Source organism: Pristiophorus japonicus, unplaced genomic scaffold (genome assembly GCF_044704955.1).
Source record: "Pristiophorus japonicus isolate sPriJap1 unplaced genomic scaffold, sPriJap1.hap1 HAP1_SCAFFOLD_58, whole genome shotgun sequence".
Lineage (NCBI taxonomy): Eukaryota > Metazoa > Chordata > Chondrichthyes > Pristiophoridae > Pristiophorus > Pristiophorus japonicus.
This window is the reverse complement of record NW_027254488.1, coordinates 97,715-110,889: the sequence shown is the minus strand read 5'-3', so window position 1 is coordinate 110,889 and position 13,175 is coordinate 97,715. Positions and strand designations below refer to the sequence as shown.

Genomic DNA, 13,175 nt, shown 5'->3' with positions numbered 1-13,175 from the left:
GTTACGTTATTGCCCTATTACCACCCACTTTGCCTTTCTCCATTGTGCCATGTATTATTTCATCACTCCTTCGTTCCGCTGTATCACAAAAGTTCCCATTTGACATTTCTCGCTGCGTATTTTTTCCAGGCGCTATTTTTGTTGAAAACATCTGTAATCTTTAACTTTTTCCTGAAATATCGGAATTATTATCCGACAGAACGTGAAACCGGATTCTTCCTCCACAAAATCTGCACGACCTGCCGAGTTTTAAAAATTTATCTGTTTTTATTCATTCTATTTCCGTGTCCCTTTTAAGGGGATTTGCTGTCTGTCTGAGATCATTCTCTGTCTCTGTAAAATGGTGTGCTATCAGACCCTCATCATTCTGTGTCTGTTTCAAAGGGATGTGCTGTCTGTCCCGGATTTCCAATTTGAAATTTCAAAACCTGCCTTTGGAGGTTAAGGAATATTAGTTTGTTTGTGTGTTTCAGACTGGGCTGGTTTTACGTCCCTCCCTCCCTCCTTGTCTATCACCTATGGCTTCAATAACAGTCTCTGCGCCGCGTGGTCCTGAGCCCCACTGCACAATTGCCTTCAGGGATGATCGAAATCTCACTTTATTCTTTTAAAAGGGAACTGCTGTCAGTCAAGGGTGATTCTGCATCTGGGTAAAAGGGATGTCCGTGCAATCCCGGATCATTCTGTGTCTGTTTAAAAGGGCTGGTTGTCAGTTCCTTTTCATAATCTTTCCCTTTAAAACGGATTTTCTCAGAAACCCGGGTCATCCTGTATTGTTTGAGAAGGAGTATGATTTCAGCTGCAATGACCGAATTGTTAAACTATAGTGTTCCAATTTATATTGGGGTTGCCTGCGCCGGTGCGCACCCAGATCGCAGTGCATCTGTTCATTCACTGGAAATATGCTCATCTTTTCCTAAATCCACTCCTTGATATTGCAGTTGCCCCGAATTTGCTCGCAATATATACAACAACACAATGAATGGTGCTGGCAGCGGCCGCGTGGCCTAATGGATAAAGCGTCTGACTTCGATTACAATCGCAAAGTTATCAGAAGATTGCAGGTTCGAGTCCTGCCGCTGTCACCTTAGCTCGCTACGTGAAATTTTATATTATTTGTTGTGATTCTGCCGAGAAACCAACCATCTCTTCCAGTCACTCACCTGAAGTGAAGGAAGGCTGTTTGCTCAAAGAATCTCATTGCAAGTTTTCATCATTGTCGATATGCATGCACGGGCAGAGCAAGCTGTGAAGTGGACTTTCTTGCACATTATTTCTGTTTGGATACAAAAAGCAGGAGATTGAATGGCTGACGATGTCTTATAGCAGAGACGAGGTGGCTGAGAGGTTAAGGCGATGGACTGCTAATCCATGGTGCTCTGCACGCATGGGTTCGAGTCCCATTCTCGTCGTCGTTGGCTTGCAGCTTAACCACTTTTTGACATTCACATTTAACCTCATCGCCAAATTCCCCTTTTGCTTTCAGGGATGCTGTACTTTCCTCATGTCACGTCTCAAATTAATAATATATTCGTCAAAAGGAGAACAGTTGCAGTACAATGGCGAGGGGCACTAATTAGATAGGTATCTGAGAGACAGCACATGAACGATGGGCCATAATATCATTTCTCACCACCGTCAGAATCTGAGAGCTGCGCTTTTCACTGTGGGCGGCTCGTTGGTCCTCGGATTGATCACATTTGAAATGCGAGAGGTCACGGGCCAAATCCCGGACGAACCCCGCCATGTTTTACTCAAAGTTCCGCTTCTAACAGCCGCTCGACATGTGAGAAAACAGACGTATTTCATGTTAAAACGTGTGATTTTACGCCGATGTTCCCTTAGCATCCAAATCCCAGAGCAAAGTGAATCCCGCCAAACTGAGTAAAGTTAAAATATCTCAGAGGTACTCGGCTCTGTGACTCGTTGGATAACCTAAAGCCTTGTTTGGTTCCGGCCGATACTTGATCAGTATATCTTCCTGTCTGTACGGATAAGTTCACCTCAATTGGGATAAGCATACATTCAGCGTCAATCTCCACCTCTGCCCTGAACATGTGTGCGTCCTGTGTCTCTAGAGCTGAAAAGATGAGAGAAGCTGCTTTTTGAATTCGTCCCTTGGCTGCCGAATTCAAAGCATACAGGAAATCAATCCGGGCTGGCAAAGCTGCCTGGTCTGATTAAAAGGCGGTGATACCCTATATTGTAGGCATGTTCTCGTCTCCTGGCCTCAACATTTGGTTCAACGTATCGGATGATAAGCACCGCTCCCATTGTCTGGTAATGGTTCTGCTATTCCCACTAACACGTCCTCTGGACCATCCTTTGTTACGTTATTGCCCGATTACCACCCACTTTGCCTTTCTCCATTGTGCCATGTATTATTTCATCACTCCTTCGTTCCGCTGTATCACAAAAGTTCCCATTTGACATTTCTCGCTGCGTATTTCCAGGCGCTATTTTTGTTGAAAACATCTGTAATCTTTAACTTTTTCCTGAAATATCGGAATTATTATCCGACAGAACGTGAAACCAGATTCTTCCTCCACAAAATCTGCACGACCTGCCGAGTTTTAAATATTTATCTGTTTTTATTCATTCTATTTCCGTGTCCCTTTTAAGGGGATTTGCTGTCTGTCCGAGATCATTCTCTGTCTCTGTAAAATGGTGTGCTATCAGACCCTCATCATTCTGTGTCTGTTTCAAAGGGATGTGCTGTCTGTCCCGGATTTCTAATTTGAAATTTCAAAACCTGCCTTTGGAGGTTAAGGAATATTAGTTTGTTTGTGTGTTTCAGACTGGGCTGGTTTTACGTCCCTCCCTCCCTCCTTGTCTATCACCTGTGGCTTCAATAACAGTCTCTGCGCCGCGTGGTCCTGAGCCCCACTGCACAATTGCCTTCAGGGATGATCGAAATCTCACTTTATTCTTTTAAAAGGGAACTGCTGTCAGTCAAGGGTGATTCTGCATCTGGGTAAAAGGGATGTCCGTGCAATCCCGGATCATTCTGTGGCTGTTTAAAAGGGCTGGTTGTCAGTTCCTTTTCATAATCTTTCCCTTTAAAACGGATTTTCTCAGAAACCCGGGTCATCCTGTATTGTTTGAGAAGGAGTATGATTTCAGCTGCAATGACCGAATTGTTAAACTATAGTGTTCCAATTTACATTGGAGTTGCCTGCGCCGGTGCGCACCCAGATCGCATTGCATCTGTTCATTCACTCGAAATATGCTCATCTTTTCCTAAATCCACTCCTTGATATTGCAGTTGCCCCGAATTTGCTCGTAATATATACAACAACCCAATGAATGGTGCTGGCAGCGGCCGCGTGGCCTAATGGATAAGGCGTCTGACTTCGATTACAACCGGAAAGTTATCAGAAGATTGCAGGTTCGAGTCCTGCCGCGGTCAACTTAGCTCGCTTCGTGAAATTTTATATTATTTGTTGTGATTCTGCCGAGAAACCAACCATCTCTTCCAGTCACTCACCTGAAGTGAAGGAAGGCTGTTTGCTCAAAGAATCTCATTGCAAGTTTTCATCATTGTCGATATGCATGCACGGGCAGAGCAAGCTGTGAAGTGGACTTTTTTGCACCTTATTTCTGTTTTGATACAAAAAGCAGGAGATTGAATGGCTGACGATGTCTTATAGCAGAGACGAGGTGGCCGAGAGGTTAAGGCGATGGACTGCTCATCCATTGTGCTCTGCACGCAAGGCTTCGAATCCCATTCTCGTCGTCGTTGACTTGCAGCTTAACCACTTTTTGACATTCACATTTCACCACATCGCCAAATTCCCCTTTTACTTACAGGGATGCAGTACTTTCCTCATGTAATGTCTCAAATTAATAATATATTCGTCAAAAGGAGAACAGTTGCAGTACAATGGCGAGGGGCACTAATTAGATAGGTATCTGAGAGACAGCACATGCACGATGGGCCATAATATCATTTCTCACCACCGTCAGAATCTGAGAGCTGCGCTTTTCACTGTCGGCGGCTCGTTGGTCCACGGTTATGATTCTCCCTTCGGATTGATCACATTTGAAATGCGAGAGGTCACGGGCCAAATCCCGGACGAACCCCGCCATGTTTTACTCAAAGTTCCGCTTCTAACAGCCGCTCGACATGTGAGAAAACAGACGTATTTCACGTTAAAACGTGTGATTTTACGCCGATGTTCCCTTAGCATCCAAATCCCAGAGTAAAGTGAATCCCGCGAAACTGAGTAAAGTTAAAATATCTCAGAGGTACTCGGCTCTGTGACTCGTTGGATAACCTAAAGCCTTGTTTGGTTCCGGCCGATACTTGATCAGTATATCTTCCTGTCTGTACGGATAAGTTCACCTCAATTGGGATAAGCATACATTCAGCGTCAATCTCCACCTCTGCCCTGAACATGTGTGCGTCCTGTGTCTCTAGAGCTGAAAAGATGAGAGAAGCTGCTTTTTGAATTCGTCCCTTGGCTGCCGAATTCAAAGCATACAGGAAATCAATCCGGGCTGGCAAAGCTGCCTGGTCTGATTAAAAGGCGATGATACCCTATATTGTAGGCATGTTCTCGTCTTCTGGCCTCAACATTTGGTTCAACGTATCGGATGATAAGCACCGCTCCCATTGTCTGGTAATGGTTCTGCTATTCCCACTAACCCTTCCTCTGGACCATCCTTTGTTACGTTATTGCCCGATTACCACCCACTTTGCCTTTCTCCATTGTGCCATGTATTATTTAATCACTCCTTCGTTCCGCTGTATCACAAATGTTCCCATTTGACATTTCTCGCTGCGTATTTTTTCCAGGCGCTATTTTTGTTGAAAACATCTGTAATCATTAACTTTTTCCTGAAATATCGGCATTATTATCCGACAGAACGTGAAACCGGATTCTTCCTCCACAAAATCTGCACGACCTGCCGAGTTTTACATATTTATCAGTTTTTATTCATTCTATTTCCGTGTCCCTTTTAAGGGGATTTGCTGTCTGTCCGAGATCATTCTCTGTCTCTGTAAAATGGTGTGCTATCAGACCCTCATCATTCTGTTTCTGTTTCAAAGGGATGTGCTGTCTGTCCCGGATTTCCAATTTGAAATTTCAAAACCTGCCTTTGGTGGTTAAGGAATATTAGTTTGTTTGTGTGTTTCAGACTGGGCTGGTTTTACGTCCCTCCCTCCATGTCTATCACCTGTGGCTTCAACAACAGTCTCTGCGCCACGTGGTCCTGAGCCCCACTGCACAATTGCCTTCAGGGATGATCGAAATCTCACTTTATTCTTTTAAAAGTGAACTGCTGTCAGTCAAGGGTCATTCCGCATCTGGGTAAAAGGGATGTCCTTGCAATCCCGGATCATTCTGTGTCTGTTTAAATGGGCTGGTTGTCAGTTCCGGTTCATAATCTTTCCCTTTGAAACGGATTTTCTCATAAACCCGGCTCATCCTGTATTGTTTGAGAAGGAGTATGATTTCAGCTGCAATGACCGAATTGTTAAACTATAGTGTTCCAATTTACATTGAGGTTGCCTGCGCCGGTGCGCACCCAGATCGCAGTGCATCTGTTCATTCACTCGAAATATGCTCATCTTTTCCGAAATCCACTCCTTGATATTGCAGTTGCCCCGAATTTGCTCGCAATATATACAACAACACAATGAACGGTGCTGGCAGCGGCCGCGTGGCCTAATGGATAAGGCGTCTGACTTCGATTACAACCGGAAAGTTATCGGAAGATTGCAGGTTCGAGTCCTGCCGCGGTCAACCTAGCTCGCTACGTGAAATTTTATATTCTTTGTTGTGATTCTGCCGAGAAATCAACCATCTCTTCCAGTCACTCACCTGAAGTGAAGGAAGGCTGTTTGCTTTAAGAATCTCATGGCAAGTTTTCATCATTGTCGATCTGCATGCACGGGCAGAGCAAGCTGTGAAGTGGACTTTCTTGCACCTTATTTCTGTTTGGATACAAAAAGCAGGAGATTGAATGGCTGACGATGTTTTATAGCAGAGACGAGGTGGCCGAGAGGTTAAGGCGATGGACTGCTAATCCATTGTGCTCTGCACGCAAGGCTTCGAATCCCATTCTCGTCGTCGTTGACTTGCAGCTTAACCACTTTTTGACATTCACATTTCACCACATCGCCAAATTCCCCTTTTACTTACAGGGATGCAGTACTTTCCTCATGTAATGTCTCAAATTAATAATATATTCGTCAAAAGGAGAACAGTTGCAGTACAATGGCGAGGGGCACTAATTAGATAGGTATCTGAGAGACAGCACATGCACGATGGGCCATAATATCATTTCTCACCACCGTCAGAATCTGAGAGCTGCGCTTTTCACTGTCGGCGGCTCGTTGGTCCACGGTTATGATTCTCCCTTCGGATTGATCACATTTGAAATGCGAGAGGTCACGGGCCAAATCCCGGACGAACCCCGCCATGTTTTACTCAAAGTTCCGCTTCTAACAGCCGCTCGACATGTGAGAAAACAGACGTATTTCACGTTAAAACGTGTGATTTTACGCCGATGTTCCCTTAGCATCCAAATCCCAGAGTAAAGTGAATCCCGCGAAACTGAGTAAAGTTAAAATATCTCAGAGGTACTCGGCTCTGTGACTCGTTGGATAACCTAAAGCCTTGTTTGGTTCCGGCCGATACTTGATCAGTATATCTTCCTGTCTGTACGGATAAGTTCACCTCAATTGGGATAAGCATACATTCAGCGTCAATCTCCACCTCTGCCCTGAACATGTGTGCGTCCTGTGTCTCTAGAGCTGAAAAGATGAGAGAAGCTGCTTTTTGAATTCGTCCCTTGGCTGCCGAATTCAAAGCATACAGGAAATCAATCCGGGCTGGCAAAGCTGCCTGGTCTGATTAAAAGGCGATGATACCCTATATTGTAGGCATGTTCTCGTCTTCTGGCCTCAACATTTGGTTCAACGTATCGGATGATAAGCACCGCTCCCATTGTCTGGTAATGGTTCTGCTATTCCCACTAACACTTCCTCTGGACCATCCTTTGTTACGTTATTGCCCGATTACCACCCACTTTGCCTTTCTCCATTGTGCCATGTATTATTTCATCACTCCTTCGTTCCGCTGTATCACAAATGTTCCCATTTGACATTTCTCGCTGCGTATTTTTTCCAGGCGCTATTTTTGTTGAAAACATCTGTAATCATTAACTTTTTCCTGAAATATCGGCATTATTATCCGACAGAACGTGAAACCGGATTCTTCCTCCACAAAATCTGCACGACCTGCCGAGTTTTACATATTTATCAGTTTTTATTCATTCTATTTCCGTGTCCCTTTTAAGGGGATTTGCTGTCTGTCCGAGATCATTCTCTGTCTCTGTAAAATGGTGTGCTATCAGACCCTCATCATTCTGTGTCTTTTTCAAAGGGATGTGCTGTCTGTCCCGGATTTCCAATTTGAAATTTCAAAACCTGCCTTTGGTGGTTAAGGAATATTAGTTTGTTTGTGTGTTTCAGACTGGGCTGGTTTTACGTCCCTCCCTCCATGTCTATCACCTGTGGCTTCAACAACAGTCTCTGCGCCACGTGGTCCTGAGCCCCACTGCACAATTGCCTTCAGGGATGATCGAAATCTCACTTTATTCTTTTAAAAGTGAACTGCTGTCAGTCAAGGGTCATTCCGCATCTGGGTAAAAGGGATGTCCTTGCAATCCCGGATCATTCTGTGTCTGTTTAAATGGGCTGGTTGTCAGTTCCGGTTCATAATCTTTCCCTTTGAAACGGATTTTCTCATAAACCCGGCTCATCCTGTATTGTTTGAGAAGGAGTATGATTTCAGCTGCAATGACCGAATTGTTAAACTATAGTGTTCCAATTTACATTGAGGTTGCCTGCGCCGGTGCGCACCCAGATCGCAGTGCATCTGTTCATTCACTCGAAATATGCTCATCTTTTCCGAAATCCACTCCTTGATATTGCAGTTGCCCCGAATTTGCTCGCAATATATACAACAACACAATGAACGGTGCTGGCAGCGGCCGCGTGGCCTAATGGATAAGGCGTCTGACTTCGATTACAACCGGAAAGTTATCGGAAGATTGCAGGTTCGAGTCCTGCCGCGGTCAACCTAGCTCGCTACGTGAAATTTTATATTCTTTGTTGTGATTCTGCCGAGAAATCAACCATCTCTTCCAGTCACTCACCTGATGTGAAGGAAGGCTGTTTGCTTTAAGAATCTCATGGCAAGTTTTCATCATTGTCGATCTGCATGCACGGGCAGAGCAAGCTGTGAAGTGGACTTTCTTGCACCTTATTTCTGTTTGGATACAAAAAGCAGGAGATTGAATGGCTGACGATGTCTTATAGCAGAGACGAGGTGGCCGAGAGGTTAAGGCGATGCACTGCTCATCCATTGTGCTCTGCACGCATGGCTTCGAATCCCATTTTCGTCGTCGTTGATTTGCAGCTTAACCACTTTTTGACATTCACATTTCACCACATCGCCAAATTCCCCTTTTACTTACAGGGATGCAGTACTTTCCTCATGTAATGTCTCAAATTAATAATATATTCGTCAAAAGGAGAACAGTTGCAGTACAATGGCGAGGGGCACTAATTAGATAGGTATCTGAGAGACAGCACATGCACGATGGGCCATAATATCATTTCTCACCACCGTCAGAATCTGAGAGCTGCGCTTTTCACTGTCGGCGGCTCGTTGGTCCACGGTTATGATTCTCCCTTCGGATTGATCACATTTGAAATGCGAGAGCTCACGGGCCAAATCCCGGTCGAACCCCGCCATGTTTTACTCAAAGTTCCGCTTCTAACAGCCGCTCGACATGTGAGAAAACAGACGTATTTCACGTTAAAACGTGTGATTTTACGCCGCTGTTCCCTTAGCATCCAAATCCCAGAGCAAAGTGAATCCCGCCAAACTGAGTAAAGTTAAAATATCTCAGAGGTACTCGGCTCTGTGACTCGTTGGATAACCTAAAGCCTTGTTTGGTTCCGGCCGATACTTGATCAGTATATCTTCCTGTCTGTACGGATAAGTTCACCTCAATTGGGATAAGCATACATTCAGCGTCAATCTCCACCTCTGCCCTGAACATGTGTGCGTCCTGTGTCTCTCGAGCTGAAAAGATGAGAGAAGCTGCTTTTTGAATTCGTCCCTTGGCTGCCGAATTCAAAGCATACAGGAAATCAATCCGGGCTGGCAAAGCTGCCTGGTCTGATTAAAACGCGGTGATACCCCATATTGTAGGCATGTTCTCGTCTTCTGGCCTCAACATTTGGTTCAACGTATCGGATGATAAGCACCGCTCCCATTGTCTGGTAATGGTTCTGCTATTCCCACTAACACTTCCTCTGGCCCATCCTTTGTTACGTTATTGCCCGATTACCACCCACTTTGCCTTTCTCCATTGTGCCATGTATTATTTCATCACTCCTTCGTTCCGCTGTATCACAAAAGTTCCCATTTGACATTTCTCGCTGCGTATTTCCAGGCGCTATTTTTGTTGAAAACATCTGTAATCTTTAACTTTTTCCTGAAATATCGGAATTATTATCCGACAGAACGTGAAACCAGATTCTTCCTCCACAAAATCTGCACGACCTGCCGAGTTTTAAATATTTATCTGTTTTTATTCATTCTATTTCCGTGTCCCTTTTAAGGGGATTTGCTGTCTGTCCGAGATCATTCTCTGTCTCTCTAAAATGGTGTGCTATCAGACCCTCATCATTCTGTGTCTGTTTCAAAGGGATGTGCTGTCTGTCCCGGATTTCTAATTTGAAATTTCAAAACCTGCCTTTGGAGGTTAAGGAATATTAGTTTGTTTGTGTGTTTCAGACAGGGCTGGTTTTACGTCCCTCCCTCCCTCCTTGTCTATCACCTGTGGCTTCAATAACAGTCTCTGCGCCGCGTGGTCCTGAGCCCCACTGCACAATTGCCTTCAGGGATGATCGAAATCTCACTTTATTCTTTTAAAAGGGAACTGCTGTCAGTCAAGGGTGATTCTGCATCTGGGTAAAAGTGATGTCCGTGCAATCCCGGATCATTCTGTGGCTGTTTAAAAGGGCTGGTTGTCAGTTCCTTTTCATAATCTTTCCCTTTAAAACGGATTTTCTCAGAAACCCGGGTCATCCTGTATTGTTTGAGAAGGAGTATGATTTCAGCTGCAATGACCGAATTGTTAAACTATAGTGTTCCAATTTACATTGGGGTTGCCTGCGCCGGTGCGCACCCAGATCGCAGTGCATCTGTTCATTCACTCGAAATATGCTCATCTTTTCCTAAATCCACTCCTTGATATTGCAGTTGCCCCGAATTTGCTCGCAATATATACAACAACACAATGAATGGTGCTGGCAGCGGCCGCGTGGCCTAATGGATAAGGCGTCTGACTTCGATTACAACCGGAAAGTTATCAGAAGATTGCAGGTTCGAGTCCTGCCGCGGTCAACTTAGCTCGCTACGTGAAATTTTATATTATTTGTTGTGATTCTGCCGAAAAACCAACCATCTCTTCCAGTCACTCACCTGAAGTGAAGGAAGGCTGTTTGCTCAAAGAATCTCATTGCAAGTTTTCATCATTGTCGATATGCATGCACGGGCAGAGCAAGCTGTGAAGTGGACTTTTTTGCACCTTATTTCTGTTTGGATACAAAAAGCAGGAGATTGAATGGCTGACGATGTCTTTTTGCAGAGACGAGGTGGCCGAGAGGTTAAGGCGATGGACTGCTCATCCATTGTGCTCTGCACGCAAGGCTTCGAATCCCATTCTCGTCGTCGTTGACTTGCAGCTTAACCACTTTTTGACATTCAGATTTCACCACATCGCCAAATTCCCCTTTTACTTACAGGGATGCAGTACTTTCCTCATGTAATGTCTCAAATTAATAATATATTCGTCAAAAGGAGAACAGTTGCAGTACAATGGCGAGGGGCACTAATTAGATAGGTATCTGAGAGACAGCACATGCACGATGGGCCATAATATCATTTCTCACCACCGTCAGAATCTGAGAGCTGCGCTTTTCACTGTCGGCGGCTCGTTGGTCCACGGTTATGATTCTCCCTTCGGATTGATCACATTTGAAATGCGAGAGGTCACGGGCCAAATCCCGGACGAACCCCGCCATGTTTTACTCAAAGTTCCGCTTCTAACAGCCGCTCGACATGTGAGAAAGCAGACCTATTTCACGTTAAAACGTGTGATTTTACGCCGATGTTCCCTTAGCATCCAAATCCCAGAGTAAAGTGAATCCCGCGAAACTGAGTAAAGTTAAAATATCTCAGAGGTACTCGGCTCTGTGACTCGTTGGATAACCTAAAACCTTGTTTGGTTCCGGCCGATACTTGATCAGTATATCTTCCTGTCTGTACGGATAAGTTCACCTCAATTGGGATAAGCATACATTCAGCGTCAATCTCCACCTCTGCCCTGAACATGTGTGCGTCCTGTGTCTCTAGAGCTGAAAAGATGAGAGAAGCTGCTTTTTGAATTCGTCCCTTGGCTGCCGAATTCAAAGCATACAGGAAATCAATCCGGGCTGGCAAAGCTGCCTGGTCTGATTAAAAGGCGATGATACCCTATATTGTAGGCATGTTCTCGTCTTCTGGCCTCAACATTTGGTTCAACGTATCGGATGATAAGCACCGCTCCCATTGTCTGGTAATGGTTCTGCTATTCCCACTAACACTTCCTCTGGACCATCCTTTGTTACGTTATTGCCCGATTACCACCCACTTTGCCTTTCTCCATTGTGCCATGTATTATTTAATCACACCTTCGTTCCGCTGTATCACAAATGTTACCATTTGACATTTCTCGCTGCGTATTTTTTCCAGGCGCTATTTTTGTTGAAAACATCTGTAATCTTTAACTTTTTCCTGAAATATCGGCATTATTATCCGACAGAACGTGAAACCGGATTCTTCCTCCACAAAATCTGCACGACCTGCCGAGTTTTACATATTTATCAGTTTTTATTCATTCTATTTCCGTGTCCCTTTTAAGGGGATTTGCTGTCTGTCCGAGATCATTCTCTGTCTCTGTAAAATGGTGTGCTATCAGACCCTCATCATTCTGTGTCTGTTTCAAAGGGATGTGCTGTCTGTCCCGGATTTCCAATTTGAAATTTCAAAACCTGCCTTTGGTGGTTAAGGAATATTAGTTTGTTTGTGTGTTTCAGACTGGGCTGGTTTTACGTCCCTCCTTCCATGTCTATCACCTGTGGCTTCAATAACAGTCTCTGCGCCGCGTGGTCCTGAGCCCCACTGCACAATTGCCTTCAGGGATGATCGAAATCTCACTTTATTCTTTTAAAAGTGAACTGCTGTCAGTCAAGGGTCATTCTGCATCTGGGTAAAAGGGATGTCCTTGCAATCCCGGATCATTCTGTGTCTGTTTAAATGGGCTGGTTGTCAGTTCCGGTTCATAATCTTTCCCTTTAAAACGGATTTTCTCATAAACCCGGCTCATCCTGTATTGTTTGAGAAGGAGTATGATTTCAGCTGCAATGACCGAATTGTTAAACTATAGTGTTCCAATTTACATTGAGGTTGCCTGCGCCGGTGCGCACCCAGATCGCAGTGCATCTGTTCATTCACTCGAAATATGCTCATCTTTTCCGAAATCCACTCCTTGATATTGCAGTTGCCCCGAATTTGCTCGCAATATATACAACACAATGAACGGTGCTGGCAGCGGCCGCGTGGCCTAATGGATAAGGCGTCTGACTTCGATTACAACCGGAAAGTTATCGGAAGATTGCAGGTTCGAGTCCTGCCGCGGTCAACCTAGCTCGCTACGTGAAATTTTATATTCTTTGTTGTGATTCTGCCGAGAAATCAACCATCTCTTCCAGTCACTCACCTGAAGTGAAGGAAGGCTGTTTGCTTTAAGAATCTCATGGCAAGTTTTCATCATTGTCGATCTGCATGCACGGGCAGAGCAAGCTGTGAAGTGGACGTTCTTGCACCTTATTTCTGTTTGGATACAAAAAGCAGGAGATTGAATGGCTGACGATGTTTTACAGCAGAGACGAGGTGGCCGAGAGGTTAAGGCGATGGACTGCTCATCCATTGTGCTCTGCACGCAAGGCTTCGAATCCCATTCTCGTCGTCGTTGACTTGCAGCTTAACCACTTTTTGACATTCACATTTCACCACATCGCCAAATTCCCCTTTTACTTACAGGGA

General features: G+C 44.7%; 12 non-coding genes across 12 annotated transcripts; all 12 read left to right on the top strand.

The window, feature by feature from the left end:
• The first annotated feature begins 996 nt into the window (after positions 1-996).
• Positions 997-1,085, top strand: trnar-ucg (transfer RNA arginine (anticodon UCG)). The gene is given in 2 exon segments: positions 997-1,033; positions 1,050-1,085. It is a non-coding gene; the product is annotated as a tRNA-Arg (tRNA).
• A 245-nt stretch (positions 1,086-1,330) lies between these two features.
• Positions 1,331-1,412, top strand: trnas-gcu (transfer RNA serine (anticodon GCU)). The gene has a single exon. It is a non-coding gene; the product is annotated as a tRNA-Ser (tRNA).
• A 1,908-nt stretch (positions 1,413-3,320) lies between these two features.
• On the top strand, positions 3,321-3,409 carry trnar-ucg (transfer RNA arginine (anticodon UCG)). The gene is given in 2 exon segments: positions 3,321-3,357; positions 3,374-3,409. It is a non-coding gene; the product is annotated as a tRNA-Arg (tRNA).
• Positions 3,410-3,654: 245 nt separating this feature from the next.
• On the top strand, positions 3,655-3,736 carry trnas-gcu (transfer RNA serine (anticodon GCU)). The gene has a single exon. It is a non-coding gene; the product is annotated as a tRNA-Ser (tRNA).
• Positions 3,737-5,661: 1,925 nt separating this feature from the next.
• On the top strand, positions 5,662-5,750 carry trnar-ucg (transfer RNA arginine (anticodon UCG)). The gene is given in 2 exon segments: positions 5,662-5,698; positions 5,715-5,750. It is a non-coding gene; the product is annotated as a tRNA-Arg (tRNA).
• Positions 5,751-5,995: 245 nt separating this feature from the next.
• Positions 5,996-6,077, top strand: trnas-gcu (transfer RNA serine (anticodon GCU)). Its single transcript has one exon. It is a non-coding gene; the product is annotated as a tRNA-Ser (tRNA).
• Positions 6,078-8,002: 1,925 nt separating this feature from the next.
• trnar-ucg (transfer RNA arginine (anticodon UCG)) lies at positions 8,003-8,091 on the top strand. The gene is given in 2 exon segments: positions 8,003-8,039; positions 8,056-8,091. It is a non-coding gene; the product is annotated as a tRNA-Arg (tRNA).
• A 245-nt stretch (positions 8,092-8,336) lies between these two features.
• trnas-gcu (transfer RNA serine (anticodon GCU)) lies at positions 8,337-8,418 on the top strand. The gene has a single exon. It is a non-coding gene; the product is annotated as a tRNA-Ser (tRNA).
• Positions 8,419-10,344: 1,926 nt separating this feature from the next.
• trnar-ucg (transfer RNA arginine (anticodon UCG)) lies at positions 10,345-10,433 on the top strand. Its single transcript is given in 2 exon segments — positions 10,345-10,381; positions 10,398-10,433. It is a non-coding gene; the product is annotated as a tRNA-Arg (tRNA).
• A 245-nt stretch (positions 10,434-10,678) lies between these two features.
• On the top strand, positions 10,679-10,760 carry trnas-gcu (transfer RNA serine (anticodon GCU)). Its single transcript has one exon. It is a non-coding gene; the product is annotated as a tRNA-Ser (tRNA).
• Positions 10,761-12,682: 1,922 nt separating this feature from the next.
• Positions 12,683-12,771, top strand: trnar-ucg (transfer RNA arginine (anticodon UCG)). The gene is given in 2 exon segments: positions 12,683-12,719; positions 12,736-12,771. It is a non-coding gene; the product is annotated as a tRNA-Arg (tRNA).
• Positions 12,772-13,016: 245 nt separating this feature from the next.
• trnas-gcu (transfer RNA serine (anticodon GCU)) lies at positions 13,017-13,098 on the top strand. The gene has a single exon. It is a non-coding gene; the product is annotated as a tRNA-Ser (tRNA).
• The last annotated feature ends 77 nt before the right edge of the window (positions 13,099-13,175 follow it).